The sequence below is a fragment of the Python bivittatus genome, unplaced genomic scaffold (genome assembly GCF_059951505.1).
Source record: "Python bivittatus isolate LINGU-HERP-01145 unplaced genomic scaffold, Pbiv_v1 ctg000020_np1212, whole genome shotgun sequence".
In the NCBI taxonomy this organism is placed as follows: Eukaryota; Metazoa; Chordata; class Lepidosauria; order Squamata; family Pythonidae; genus Python; species Python bivittatus.
In genome coordinates this window covers 73081709-73094838 of record NW_028277030.1, presented here as the reverse complement: position 1 = coordinate 73094838, position 13130 = coordinate 73081709, and positions in this window count along the sequence as shown.

The following is a 13130-nucleotide window of genomic DNA, read 5'->3' as shown; positions in this document are numbered from 1 at the left end:
TGACCCTGTATGGATTTGAAATAGTCCCCACTGATGTAGTAGAGGGTCTTTTAGAGCATAATGTCTTGTGCTGTTTTCTCAAAGACTTCTGGGAAGGAATTACTAGTCCTTTTCTCTCCAACATTGTTGTATACTTAAACATATGATGAAGGAGATGAGTTAGAGATGAGTTAGAGAGAGAGAGAGAGAGAGAGAGAGAGAGAGAGCGATCCCTCATCCTATACTCAGGTTTTAAAGGGACATTTTGAAGTCAGGTTGGTATATCTTTGGCTAAAAGGGTTAACCTTCCTTCCTCTCCTCAAGGCTTCACACACCCTAACTCCTTCAAAGCACTTTTTAAAATCATCTAATTTCACATCAAGCAAGACTCTTTACTTTACAGTAGGGTAAAGTAAAGCTTCTACTGGGAAGAGCTAATTCTCCCCTTCTCTGAGATGCAACATCCTCTTGTACAATCATCCACCACACACTCAGGCTTTCAAACTACCATGTTGATATCAGATTAAGTCTGTTTTAAAGCCTGATTATAATGAATGGGAGTATTTGGGGAAGTGTCAATATATGATTTTGAATGGACTGTGTGGGAGTAAATGGAGAAGGAATGAGAATGGAAAGGCCCAAGAAGGTTCATGATCATGACCTTGCAGACCCTTCTGCCTTGGACTCCAAGGCCTTTTGGACAATGGACCAATTATTTCCCTACTCCTAATCTAGGTGATCCTGGAAAAACAGGCATAGTAATGAGTACTTTGAGGAATTAAACATTAGACCTTGCTGTCATGAGCAAGCATGAAACTTGGCTTTTGGGCTTTTTGGTTCGTTTGTTTTATTTTGTTTGGATTTTTGGTTTTATTTTCAGTTGCACTGTCTACTCAGATGCCAGTAAAGGAGCACACCTCACTGCATATAAAATCTGTCCAGCTGCAAGCAGAGCAGGGTGAGCTGCTTAAGAATGATCAATGAAGTAATTTAAAAGAATTTGGAAAAAAAATTCCTAAATTGCTCATTACTCTTTAAGGCACTGTTTGTACTCAAAATCTTCCTTCCTTCCTTCCTTCCTTCCTTCCTTCCTTCCTTCCTTCCTTCCTTCCTTCCTTCCTTCCTTCCTTCCCTCCCTCCCTCTCTCTCTCTCTTTCTTAATAAAAGAACTATGCAGCACTTTGGATTTGAAGGCAAAAAGGTACTTAAGAGCACACAGAAAATGTGTGGCTGCCTTACAAAAAGGTGCTGCCATGTGCCTTGAAGCACTGTTTTGCCTTTGAATCTGAAACACTGCACAACTCTACTTAATAATGGCAAAGGATTAAATCAGAGCCTGGAAGAATGGAAACACTGTGGGTGTGCACTGTGCCTAGGTTACCTTCCTGATTTCTGTTGAAGGTGTGCCCGGTGTACTACATATATTTCCCTCTATTGGTACGTGTTATATAAGCAGTGGGAGATACACACACAGAAATGGGGAAAGAGGGAGATCGCTGCCCTCATCCTTTTTCTGGTAGCAAATGGCAGCAAAAAGAAATATCCCAAAGAAAAGTCCTATCTGAAAATGTGTCAGCCCCATCTAATATGAGGCCTTGGCTAGCGAGCTGGATACAGACTTATTTTTCATCAATGCTTCATTGCAATTGGCTTCTCGGTGGCTGCAGTTTCATCTTTGAAGGAAGAGTTCCATAAAGAGTTAAAATGTAGTGTTTATTTTTCAGTCTAAGAAGGAATGCAGATTATTCTCCTTCTGAGAGAAGGAGCTTGGGAGAGATGACATAAAAGCAACTTTCATTTACCCTACTATTTTCCTATAAATTGTTTGAGATTTTATTGCCCAGACCAGCTAAACTACTTTTTTAAAATACTGTATTTTAAAATTGTTACTGTTTTATGTTTACTGTTTACTGTTCATTCCAACTAAGTTAGACATGAGAAGCAATACTTCAGTGAGTATTATCCATACTATCAATATTGATAGTATTATCAGTACTATCAAGCAATAGTATCAAGCAATATATATCAATAGTATCAAGCAATACTATTAATGAGACAATTGATCCTCACAGCTAAACTCCTATTGTGCTCAGCTGATGAACTCAACCTGAAAATAACTTGAATTCTAGAAGCATCTTGCTTAGACCAGCAACATATAATATGTATATTAATTAAACACATACATTAAATTATGGTGTGATCTAATATAGCACTATTTACATTCCAGCTCTTGTAATATGTCACATTATTAAAGTCCTTTTTGGAGTTCTTTAAATGGTTAGCCTAAGGGATGCTCATTTATTTCTCTTGAACTTGCCCTATCTTGTCTAAAACAAGTGGTGAATTGATTTAACAGCAAAAGAGTCTTTTGCTAATATTTCTGTAGTTTTGTACTAAGCTTTTTTTTTTTTTTTTGCTTTGCCATGTTAGTTGAGTATTTGGGTGGTTGTCATCTCACTCCACTTAGAAGAAAGCAGTTTGAGGGAGCAGATCTAGATAACAGAGCCTGGTTTAAAAAAAGCACAATTCTACCTTCCTCCTTGGGTCGACTCTATTTGTTTGAAGATAGATAGACAGAGAAATATATAGTAAGTCAACTAAAAATATAATTACAGGTCACCAATCTGGAATATTTTCTCAATTTTCCAGTCTATTAAATATCTCAGAGCTTCTGTTTCAGTGGCACTAGCTATGCCAAGCAAAAAAGGATAGTTGAATATTTTTGTGGTGGGGGTGGAGTGAATGCAAATTAGAGGAACTTTAAAACTGTCAGTCAAGATTGGCCTGAATGCTGGAGATATGGAACGCTGCTGATGCCACAGACTTCAGTGGATATTTATGGTTTTTTTGCACGTCACACCACTTGGGCATCGTATTAGCAGGTTATTTTCTCTTGCTTGGCAATCGCAGCACCTTCAGATTCTTTTATTATTCAAACCTCGGGAATTGTTTGCTTCCTTCGATAATGAGACACCATCCCCAATTCATAACTGCATGAGATATTCTTATTTCAGAAATGTGACAGAACATAAGAGATGCTGTCATTCCGAGCAATCTTTTTCACCCTTGGTGACCTCCTGCAAAGAAGCAAAACAAAGGAATGAAATGGATTGTTTTATGATTCGTTAGCAAGGTGAAAGGAGCCCGTGCCTCAATCAGAGGGTTTTTAAAACTCCACAGATACTCAGTGACATTTGCAATATTCTGAGGCTGCAGTTGTGAAAGCTATTATCTCAGAAGCACTGGGATGGTTCCAGAATATGCAATTTGACATTTTTTGTGTCCTGTTGTGACTTGGATTCATACCTCAGTCCTCCTTATATTAGAATGCAGACATCTCCCATTTGAAATTCATGGACCTGTGTTGACAGGGTCCTGTGAGGGTCCCACCCAACAGTGAAACCAATGACGCCTTGTTCACTAAGCCAATACCAATTAAATAATCACGCAATGGTAATATGACTGAAGGAAATAATACATGCAGTTTTATCCACAGCCACCATTAGAGAACCTATATGATCCAATCACAGATTCTCCAGAACAAGTTACTGTTATTTCAAATATTTGTATACTGTGTCACTGAATCACATTATAACTGGAGAAAATGGGAATCAAATCAGGGATCACATCCTTGAATGTAATATTACCCTTCCAACCCAAATCACTCTTTCATTATAATGTTTTGCAAGGTTACTTTTAATTTAATGTAGGGATAGGCAATCCACAAGCTGTATGAGCCTGCCCCCAACACTTCAAAGACTATACCCCTGAAATTTGGTAGGAGATTGTCCAATTTTTAGCAACAGAGAGGTTTTTTCCCCCTGAAATGTAAGAATGGAAATAGCAGCAGGAGACCCACTGGAGACAAACGGTTTCAATGTCCATCCTTAATCCTCTACACCAAATCTTCAAAAGGACTTGAAAATCACAGCACTGAATTTCAGCCACATAAGTTTGGGCTATGTACAGAAGGGGTTATGAGCTTTTTAAAGATAGGAATGAGAGCAGATTGCCTCTCCTATTCCCACCCTTAAAAACCTGAGAAATCTGGAAGAACAACACAAAATCACTCATGTCCTTTCCTGTGATGCCACACCTTTTCCAGTGACATCACCCGTAGCCTACCAGCTGCTGAGAGCAATGAGTTACAACCCCTGATTCTGAAAAAGTTGTCTATTCATCTTCTGGTGGATATTTGACATCTTTTTCTTCCTTCCCAGTATGACTAGACAGTAACTTCCATCTCTCCATATAAGTTATTTTCATCTAGATTTTCCCCTTGTTTCTTGCTGCCTAAAGTTAAAGCATGTTCTATAGTTGTCATAACTATTTCAGGCCACACTCAGGGAAGCTTACATCTGTAGTTGATAATAATGTAAACACAGTTTTTAAATTGTTCCTGAATATATCTCTGTTGAATGATAAAGATTTAAATGTAATGGAACAGGAAATAGTATATATAAGTTTAATAATGTAATGAAATGGATTGTATTTACAAAAACCCAATCTTTGCTATGGATACTGCAAATTTTTGTTTTTGAGCTGGTCTATGACTGTAATAAATTATCTATCTATCTGGGGAGGCTCCTGGCTTTGACAGATTTTTAATTGATGGGTAAAAAAAATGTATATTGGAGTCTTCTGTTTTACTGCAGGCATATGCTAAAGTGATATGATAAAGACTTTTATCCTATAGTTTCAGTGAAGCTTATATTATAGTCCTTCCCAAATGGCTTTGGGAAGGGGCAAGATCCTGATATGTATTCCATTTATATCTCTGATAAAAGTGGATGCTTAGTTAAATTTTGATTACAGTCTTGGCCTTCAGACTACAGTTTGTTCGTCTTCCTAGTGTGCTAGGATTCAAGCTGCATTTATTAAGGCTGTCAAGATTCTGATAATATTCATTTTTAATTGATGGAATAGCTTTAGCTCAAGATATACAGAATCAAGCAGTCCTCATATTTCTGGATGTCGAGTAAGTTTTTGACCTGATTTCCTTACACGTTTCTAAAGTAGGTGTGAGCTACAGTGGGGTTCCCTAAAAGTGATGATAGGCATGTTTTTTTCACCCTTTAGATGATGAAGGCACTTGCCATGCATATTCTCTCCTTTTTAAAGCTTACCCTGTGGTAGATATCAAGGATGTTTTCTTCTTCCTTGTCTTTTTTGTTTGGCTCTAGAACCTCTTGCCTCAGCCATTTAAAAATTCTGAAAGTATTGAAGGGTTTGGAGTAAGTGAGAATTAGATGCCATTGATTTGTTCTTTGGTATAACAAGCCTGAATATCCTGTTCTTGTAAATCAGGGAAGTTTGCTTTAAAACATAAATGTAGTGTCTCTTCTTTTAAAATTAGGCTACCACAATGGAATATTTTGTTCCAAGTATATTGATTATCCCAGAAAATATTTAATAAGCATTGGAGGCAATCACTCTGCTTCTGGAGGTACAGTAGAGAAGCTGAAATATTAACCCACATAGTCTGGACTTGTCATATAATTGTCAAATTTTGGGTTAAATCCCATAGGATGGTTTATATGACTTTAGATGGCATGTGCAAGGATGCATATGTTTTTCTTGATTAAATTCTCATTGTTTGGAATATATCACAACATTAAGAATTTTTGAACTTGAAGAACACCAGTGAATTATTCTACAACATTAGAAGAATTAATCTACATCTGATTTGTAGCAATGGATTGTTGATATATGTTGTTTATCAGCATTCAGATTAATCCTTTTTCAAAAAAAAAAGGCAAGGAAGAGGACTTCTGAGCAATTTGAGGAGGTTTTTGTTTTGATTTGTTGAATAGGGGTAGTGGAGTTATTTCCCAGGGTTTTCTTTTCCCTTCCCATTTTTTAAAATGTTATATTACATTGTTATTACAATTAAAGCTATAAAGGTTTATTGGCTTGTTTAATATGATAAAATAATATCTGATAATAAATAATAATAAACCAAGAGCCAGTTTGGTCTAGTGGTTAAGGCACCAGGCTAGAAACCAGGAGACCATGAGTTCTAGTCCCACCTGAGGCATGAAAGCCAGGTGGGTGACTTTGGGCCAGTCTCTCTCTCTCAGTCCAACCCACCTCACAGAGTTGTTGTTGTGGGGAAAATAGGAGGAGGAAGAAGTATTAGGTTTGTCACCTTGAGTTATTTATAAAAATAATAAGCATGGAATAAGAAAATCATATATACAGTGGTACCTCGGGATACAAACTTAATCCGTTCCGTGACTCTGGTTGCAACTCGAGTTGGTCTCAAGTCAAGGTAAAGTTTCCCATAGGGTTCATTGTAAATCTGGTTAATCCGTTCCGCCCTCCGAATTTGGTCGCAACCCGAGGCGAATTTCCCCATAGGGTCCAATGTAAATCCGGTTAATCTGTTCCGCCCTCCGCCCGAATTTGGTCGCAACCCAAGGCAATTTCCTCTTCAGAGCCTGACTCCCGCCAAGCCTGCTCTGCATTTTCTTTGGAGCCATGCTAACACGCACACCAAAAACCTTCACAAAACACCGCAAAACACACCACGAGCCTCACCGAACATCTCCTTGCTACCGCGACCTCGCCCACAGGAAGCCGCGACTGCGTGACAGCAGGGAAAATGGCCGCGGATCCGGTTCGTAAGTAGAGGCAAGTTCATAACCCGAGGTAAAATTTTCCTGCCGAAGCTGTTCGTAACCCGAAATGTTCGTTAGTAGAGGCGTTCGTATCCCGAGGTACCACTGTATATTATTTTTATATATATGATTTCTATACGATTTTCAAATCATATATATATATATAAATAAACAAGATCTAACTGAATTAATGGCTTATAGGAAAGGACTTGAAGGAAAATGAATGGTCTCAGTACTTACGCTCTTGGAGAAAAATCTTGTCTGAATGAAGCTGGTGTATTGTATTAATGACCACGAAATGGTGAATATGAGACAATGCATAGAATGGAGGGATAATACCTAGAAGCTCTTTAGGTTATATGACAGTTGGACCATTCTGTCTATGGCTACTGTTGCCAAAACTGTTGTTCTTACCTTTTAATTCGCCTATAATTCCTCCTACAGTTCTTGCCTCATAATTAAGGATGTTGGGAGGCAGAATCAAGATGGCAGCCACAACAATGCAATCAAAACTCCATCTCTTTTTTACATTCAGAGTTTTGATCATGCAGTCACAACTGTCATCTTGACTTTTTTGAGCCCCTTTGCTCAAATGCCTCTGCTTACCATTTTTTAAAATAATAATTTGGGTAAAATAAAGATAAAATAGAGTTTGAGATCTCCCAAAAGCCTTGGGTTTGGCCCCAGAGATCTCCAAAGGTTGTTCACAAATATTAATTTTTCACGTGACAGAATGGGAACATGTTTATTTTCAAATCTGGATAATAATCATATTAAGTATATTATAGGTAATTCAATTTAATGTAAATTAAAAGAAATCAAAGTCAGTTATGGTCCTGGCCATATCCACTTTAGTGAGCACCCCCCTGGCATACTTCTTCAAGGCAAAGGGGAGCTTTGGCCAAGAAACTATATATAGCTCTGATTTTAGATGGAAGGTTAGAGAAGAATATAATCAGAAAAAAAAAAATGTTCTCTGCTGTAGAGGCATCCACGGAAGCAGGAGTGCCAATAATGTCAAAATGGTAGGTATAGCTGGGTGATCAAACCCCAAACCCTTTTTAACAGGCATCTCAGCTCTGTTTCGAATAATTTACAGACTAGATACTGTAATCTGGTAGAAATTAGCAGGTAGTAAAAGAGGAACAAGACAACAATAACTAGAGAGGCAAAATACTGAAATAAAGAAAATATGTCAGAAGCATGAATGAACTCTAAAATGCTTTTAATGTTGACTATTGGGAATTTCAGACCAATGTTTTCATTCATCTGAACCAAGAATAGCTTAATGATTGAAGGCTCTGTGGTGGATTTCTGCGAGGGGTCACAGGCTGTCCTCAAATGAGTTCAGTATGTCAAAAGAGGCTAGCAAAAGGATAATTTATGTTATGGGCCAAGCTGTGATCCAAACATCCCTGCTTGTCAATCTGCCATGTCTTCCCATTCCCAGCTTTGTAAACATGTGCCCTATTTACACTACTGATGTGGCCTTGCAGGTTTCAGTTGGGACAGCTGCAAACAAGAATAGCACCTTTTTCATGAACACTGGGCTATTTATTTATCTCACTCATCTCTGGGATTCGGTGTCATGGTTTTCTTATTTACACACAGTGCTCTCTGAGATGATAAATAAGATTTGGTTCCCCTCCTGTGTAAACAGTATACAGGCTTTGGATCTTCACAGATAAACTTCAGATAAACAGCTGCATAGATGCTAATGGATATGTTTTGTTGAGTTTGACAGTCATAAATCTAGAGCTCCTTGGCCCAGCCTTCTCTCCCACCCCATGAAATAAAGGTCAAAATGTGCCCTGCTGGCTTATAGAACAGCTTGTAAACTTCATTGCAACATGGAAGATAGATAGCTAACTAAATACAGGCACAAGCAAATTACTTGCTAAAATGAATTTATGGTCAGATTGAAAGTTTATGTCCTTTGGAGGATTCAGAAATATAGAGCAAGATTGTATAGAAGTGGAATTAATTTCAAAGATTAAGGAAAGCATAACAAATGGGATGCAAGGTTTATTTTATCTACATCAAAATTTATCCTAGAACTAGATAAAAATAGCAATTCTTACCTTGTAAATAGCTTTGAGAAATCCTTGCTTTTCCAGGGGCTCAGCTGTACTGTGCATTCTCACACTTTTCCTTTCAATGGTTATACTTAGCTTATGCGTATTATGCATCTGATTTCAGAGGTAAGGAGCAATTAAGGAACATACGTGGGTGCTCTTGGGAGTGTTTTTAAAAATTTATTTATTAATCGTTTTAACAGAAAAAAGAGCTAACAAGCAAGAGGAGAAAAGAAAATGAAAAAAAAAATTGGTACAGAAATATAATACGTATAAGCGGACAAAGGAACTACCAAGGTTATAAGTTAGTGCTCAGTATTATCTTTGATTAGAAATTAACTTTAGAAAACATTCAATTACATTTAAGTGCATTAAATTATTTTAACAATGTAAGTAAGAATTTAGATCTCTGAGCTAAGTGCCAAAGTCACCACTATCTATTGTTTAAAAATACAAGGAAAAAAAGAAAAAAAACTACTAAAAATGTTATAGATTAATATTAGTTTCTAACTCTGCCTTTGTTGTACTCTGGCTAATGTACAATATTTATTTTAAAGAAAATTGCGTGTCTCTGATTTCAATCCTTTAGTCCATTTAAAACCATACTCTACTGCAGTGTTTCTCTACTCTAGAGTAGAACTCTATCAGAGTATGAAGATGTGTAGACTTCAACTCCCAGAATTCCCCAGCCAGCAAGAAGTCCACACATCACAAAATTGCCGAGGTTGAGAAACACTGCTCTAGACACTTAGATTATATGGCATGTATGAAAGCCATTCTTGCTTAAATTTGGTTAGACTTCTGTTGTGAATATATTTTATTTATTTTATTGGTTGATTGATCATATTTACATAGCTCCCCATCTCACAAAAAAGGGACTCTGGGAGGCATACACCACTCAACTAAAAAACCTATAAACAGAAATAAAACAATCATTAAAACTACAAGAACTATAAAAACACACACAACAGGAGGGAATGATGTTAACAGTAGTAAGCGAGCCATTGCAGTAATCTCCCCATTAATGCATATTCTCCAAGTTTAAGTTCCCACTCTGATATCTTTGGTAACATCTCTCTTTTCTAATGTTGTGCTACAGTTATCCTTGATGCTGTGAAGATGCATCTTAGTAAATTGTGTTATTTTTGGTTAATATGTTTTGGAATTATGCCTAGTAAGAAGAATTGTGGTTTCATTTCAGATTTGATTCCTAAAATACTCTGAATACTGCTCTTGAGAGTATTGTGCCATGAATGCATTACAAAACACAGCCTGTGTGACTGAAACAAAAAGGCAAAAGTGGATCCTTACCTATCACATGCAATTAAAACAAAAAAACTGTGCCTGGGCTCTGATATTAAGAATGAAAGATTTGAAAGGCCTTTTATGAAGGTGTCAATTCTTACAGATTTCCATATTGTGTGCACTGCTTTTAAAAAGTTCCTAAGCCCTGTAGAGTAACTTAAAAGGGAATATGTAAATGAATCTTCAGTATAAAGCATTTTCTTTAGTACGATTTTTGATGTTCAGAGTGGCACCACAGCTATCAAGTTGTTTGTTCTTCTGTTATGTGTGTCTATGTGTATGTTTAATGACACAAAATCTGGGCTTTCTGCTTCTAACTTTTCACGGGGGAAAGCTTGAGGTATTTGAGGGGATGACTAGGAGCCTAACAATACTCCTGCAATCTTGTTGCAGCTATCAACCCTTAGCATGCTCATGTCAGTGTAGGCCCTGATACCAGGCTTATATCTAACTTCTCATCACCGTTTTCTGTTGGTAGCAGTGAGGTGACTGAATCCTCACTAAGTTCTGGAACCTTAGGTTTCAGCTTCTAAGCTCAGCCCTACTTTCACTGTGGTGTGACAGTACAGGTGCTTAGTTAAGATCTTTACCAAACAGAAAGTCATTCATTTTCTAGTCAATCTGTACTGAGGTTCTGTATGTGTATAATACCAATTATCTGCCTTTCCTTTTGTGAACCATTACATGTATGAACAGTGGATCATACCAAGTACGTGAAAGAGAAGATGTAAGTAATCCCATTACTTACCACATGCTTTTCTTTGTGTACCTTGATAGTGGGTGAGGTCTTCTGAACCAACTCTTCCAAATATGTTGGGACTACAACTCCCAGAATTCTACATTTAGTGTTGGCTGCAGAATCTTGAGAGATGTAGTCCCAACTCATCTGAAGAGTAACTGATTGAGGGAAATTGTCTTAAGGGAATTAGATAATAACTGCACTGGACTATTTACTTTCGGCACTATCATGAAAACATTTTTTTTTCTCAGAATCTACAAGCAGGGCATACAATATGTCTTAATAAACCAAAGTTTAATTCAGGAGAGTACAAAGGGAACCTTTTTATTTGTTGTTCCCAACATTTTTTTGGCTTCTGCTTTAGGCTTTTAAAATGGCATGTTTCCATTGAGACTGAAGGTACTAAATTGCATCCTCTGTTATTGTTAGAACTGTTTGGAAAATCTCAGAGAGAAGAATTCATCCTGTGTAACCAGAGCAGCGTCCCTCCCATACTGTCAGCTCAGCATTTGTTTCTATTTAAGGGAGGGAGGGAAGAAGCCTTACTAACTGAATATGTTGGGAAGATTGTACTACTTAGCACAGGGGTGTTAAAAATAGCTTTGTGAATGGAGGATGAATTGGACTGAATCATGGTCACAGCACAACAAGAGGGAGAAAGGGAAAAAGTTATTGAAACTGTTATTTCTCCCCTACCTATGAGGAGGGGAGGGGAGGGGAGGGGAGGGGAGGAAAGAGAAGAGAAGAGAAGAGAAGAGAAGAGAAGAGAAGAGAAGAGAAGAGAAGAGAAGAGAAGAGAAGAGAAGAGAAGAGAAGAGAAGAGAAGAGAAGAGAAGAGTTAGAGCAAAGGCTGAATGTTGTCTGCTGCTTTAGTCTCTCTCAGTTTAACTGATTATGTCTTTGAATTCCATTTTCTTTTAAGTATAGAAGTATTTTCCTTCTGTTAAGAGTAGAAAGCATATTACATAGCTTAGAAACAACTTGCCCTTCCTTCCAAACTTTTATAGCCCTGAGTCATAAACTGGGTTTTCAGTGTAAAGTTTTATCGTAAAGAATATCTACAGAATTTCCAAGAAGTGTATCAGATGCAGGAGGAGAGATGAAATATCATAAACTTTTATCATACCTTCTACTGTAGTCCTTCAAAACCACATAACATCATTGCTTCTGCAGAAAACTAGTGTGAGCTGCTTTTCTGTTATCTGAATATCATTGCTAGGTCAGCTGCATCTGGGCTTTTGTAGGACCATTGTAAAATACGAGCTCCAGGCTTATTCAGACATTATATAATTAACATTCCCTATAAGAGCAACAGAAATCAGAAGTCATACTGGAGGTACCTCCTTTGCAAAATTAGCTGTGGGTTCAGCAAGGATAACTGCACTAAGGAAGCCTTACAGATGAAGACTAGTGCAGGTTATGAGCTATTGGAAAAGCCTTTGCAAACATAACTGTGGCTGCAGATGCTTTCTTGGTGCAGACCTTCTACAGAAACTGAATGTCCAGATGCCTAGATAGGGTTGACACAATCCATGCAACCTTGAAAAGGCATATTCACTCCCATTGCTTGGGCAGTGAGTTTTAATTCTTTAGGTATACTCTGAATAACTTCCATGACAACACAATGTCCTGAAATGGGGGGGTGGGGGGGGGATAACTGAAAAGAAATACACCCTTCGGTGAATCTTAGAAGTTGGCAAAACACCATAATATATTCATGCTTAGTTCAATAAATATGAGCCTTGTGGGGATAGTGTCCAGTATTTTACACACCCTTACTTCCATCCAAGTAATATTTCCAATTAGAAAATTCAAATAAGCAACATTTTAACTAGCATAGGAATATAAAAATAATTACTGTATAATGACCTCTATTGGCATGTGGCCTACCCCACTGGGTCTATCACACCATTGCATCAACTATGGTTCTAGCAAAACACAAAGTGATTGATAAGCTGATATTAATTTTAATTTTTTACTATACTTACATATTGTTTCTATTTTATATTACTGCATTATTATTGCTACTGTATATTATTATATATGTTGAGTCCAGATGGACTGAAGTGGCACATTTAATAAATAAATAATATATACTACCAATTATAAGATAAAATAATAAATAGCAGATTGGCAAAGAGTGTTTAGTGTTAGAATTTCTCATGGCTTTATCCTTTATGTCTGTTCATACTTAATTTGCTTGTATGTTTGTGTTTAATATTCTTAACATTAAAGGAGTCCTCAAATAATAGTTACAGAATGAAAATGCAGCCTAAAATGAAGGTTTGGATGGATACAATAAAAAGTTACTGAACAGAGAAATGACAGGTATGACAAGAATCCAAGTAACTATGTAAAAGGAATGTGTTTTAAAAGTTTCTAAAATATTCTAGTCTTTTGACTGTCTGCCTC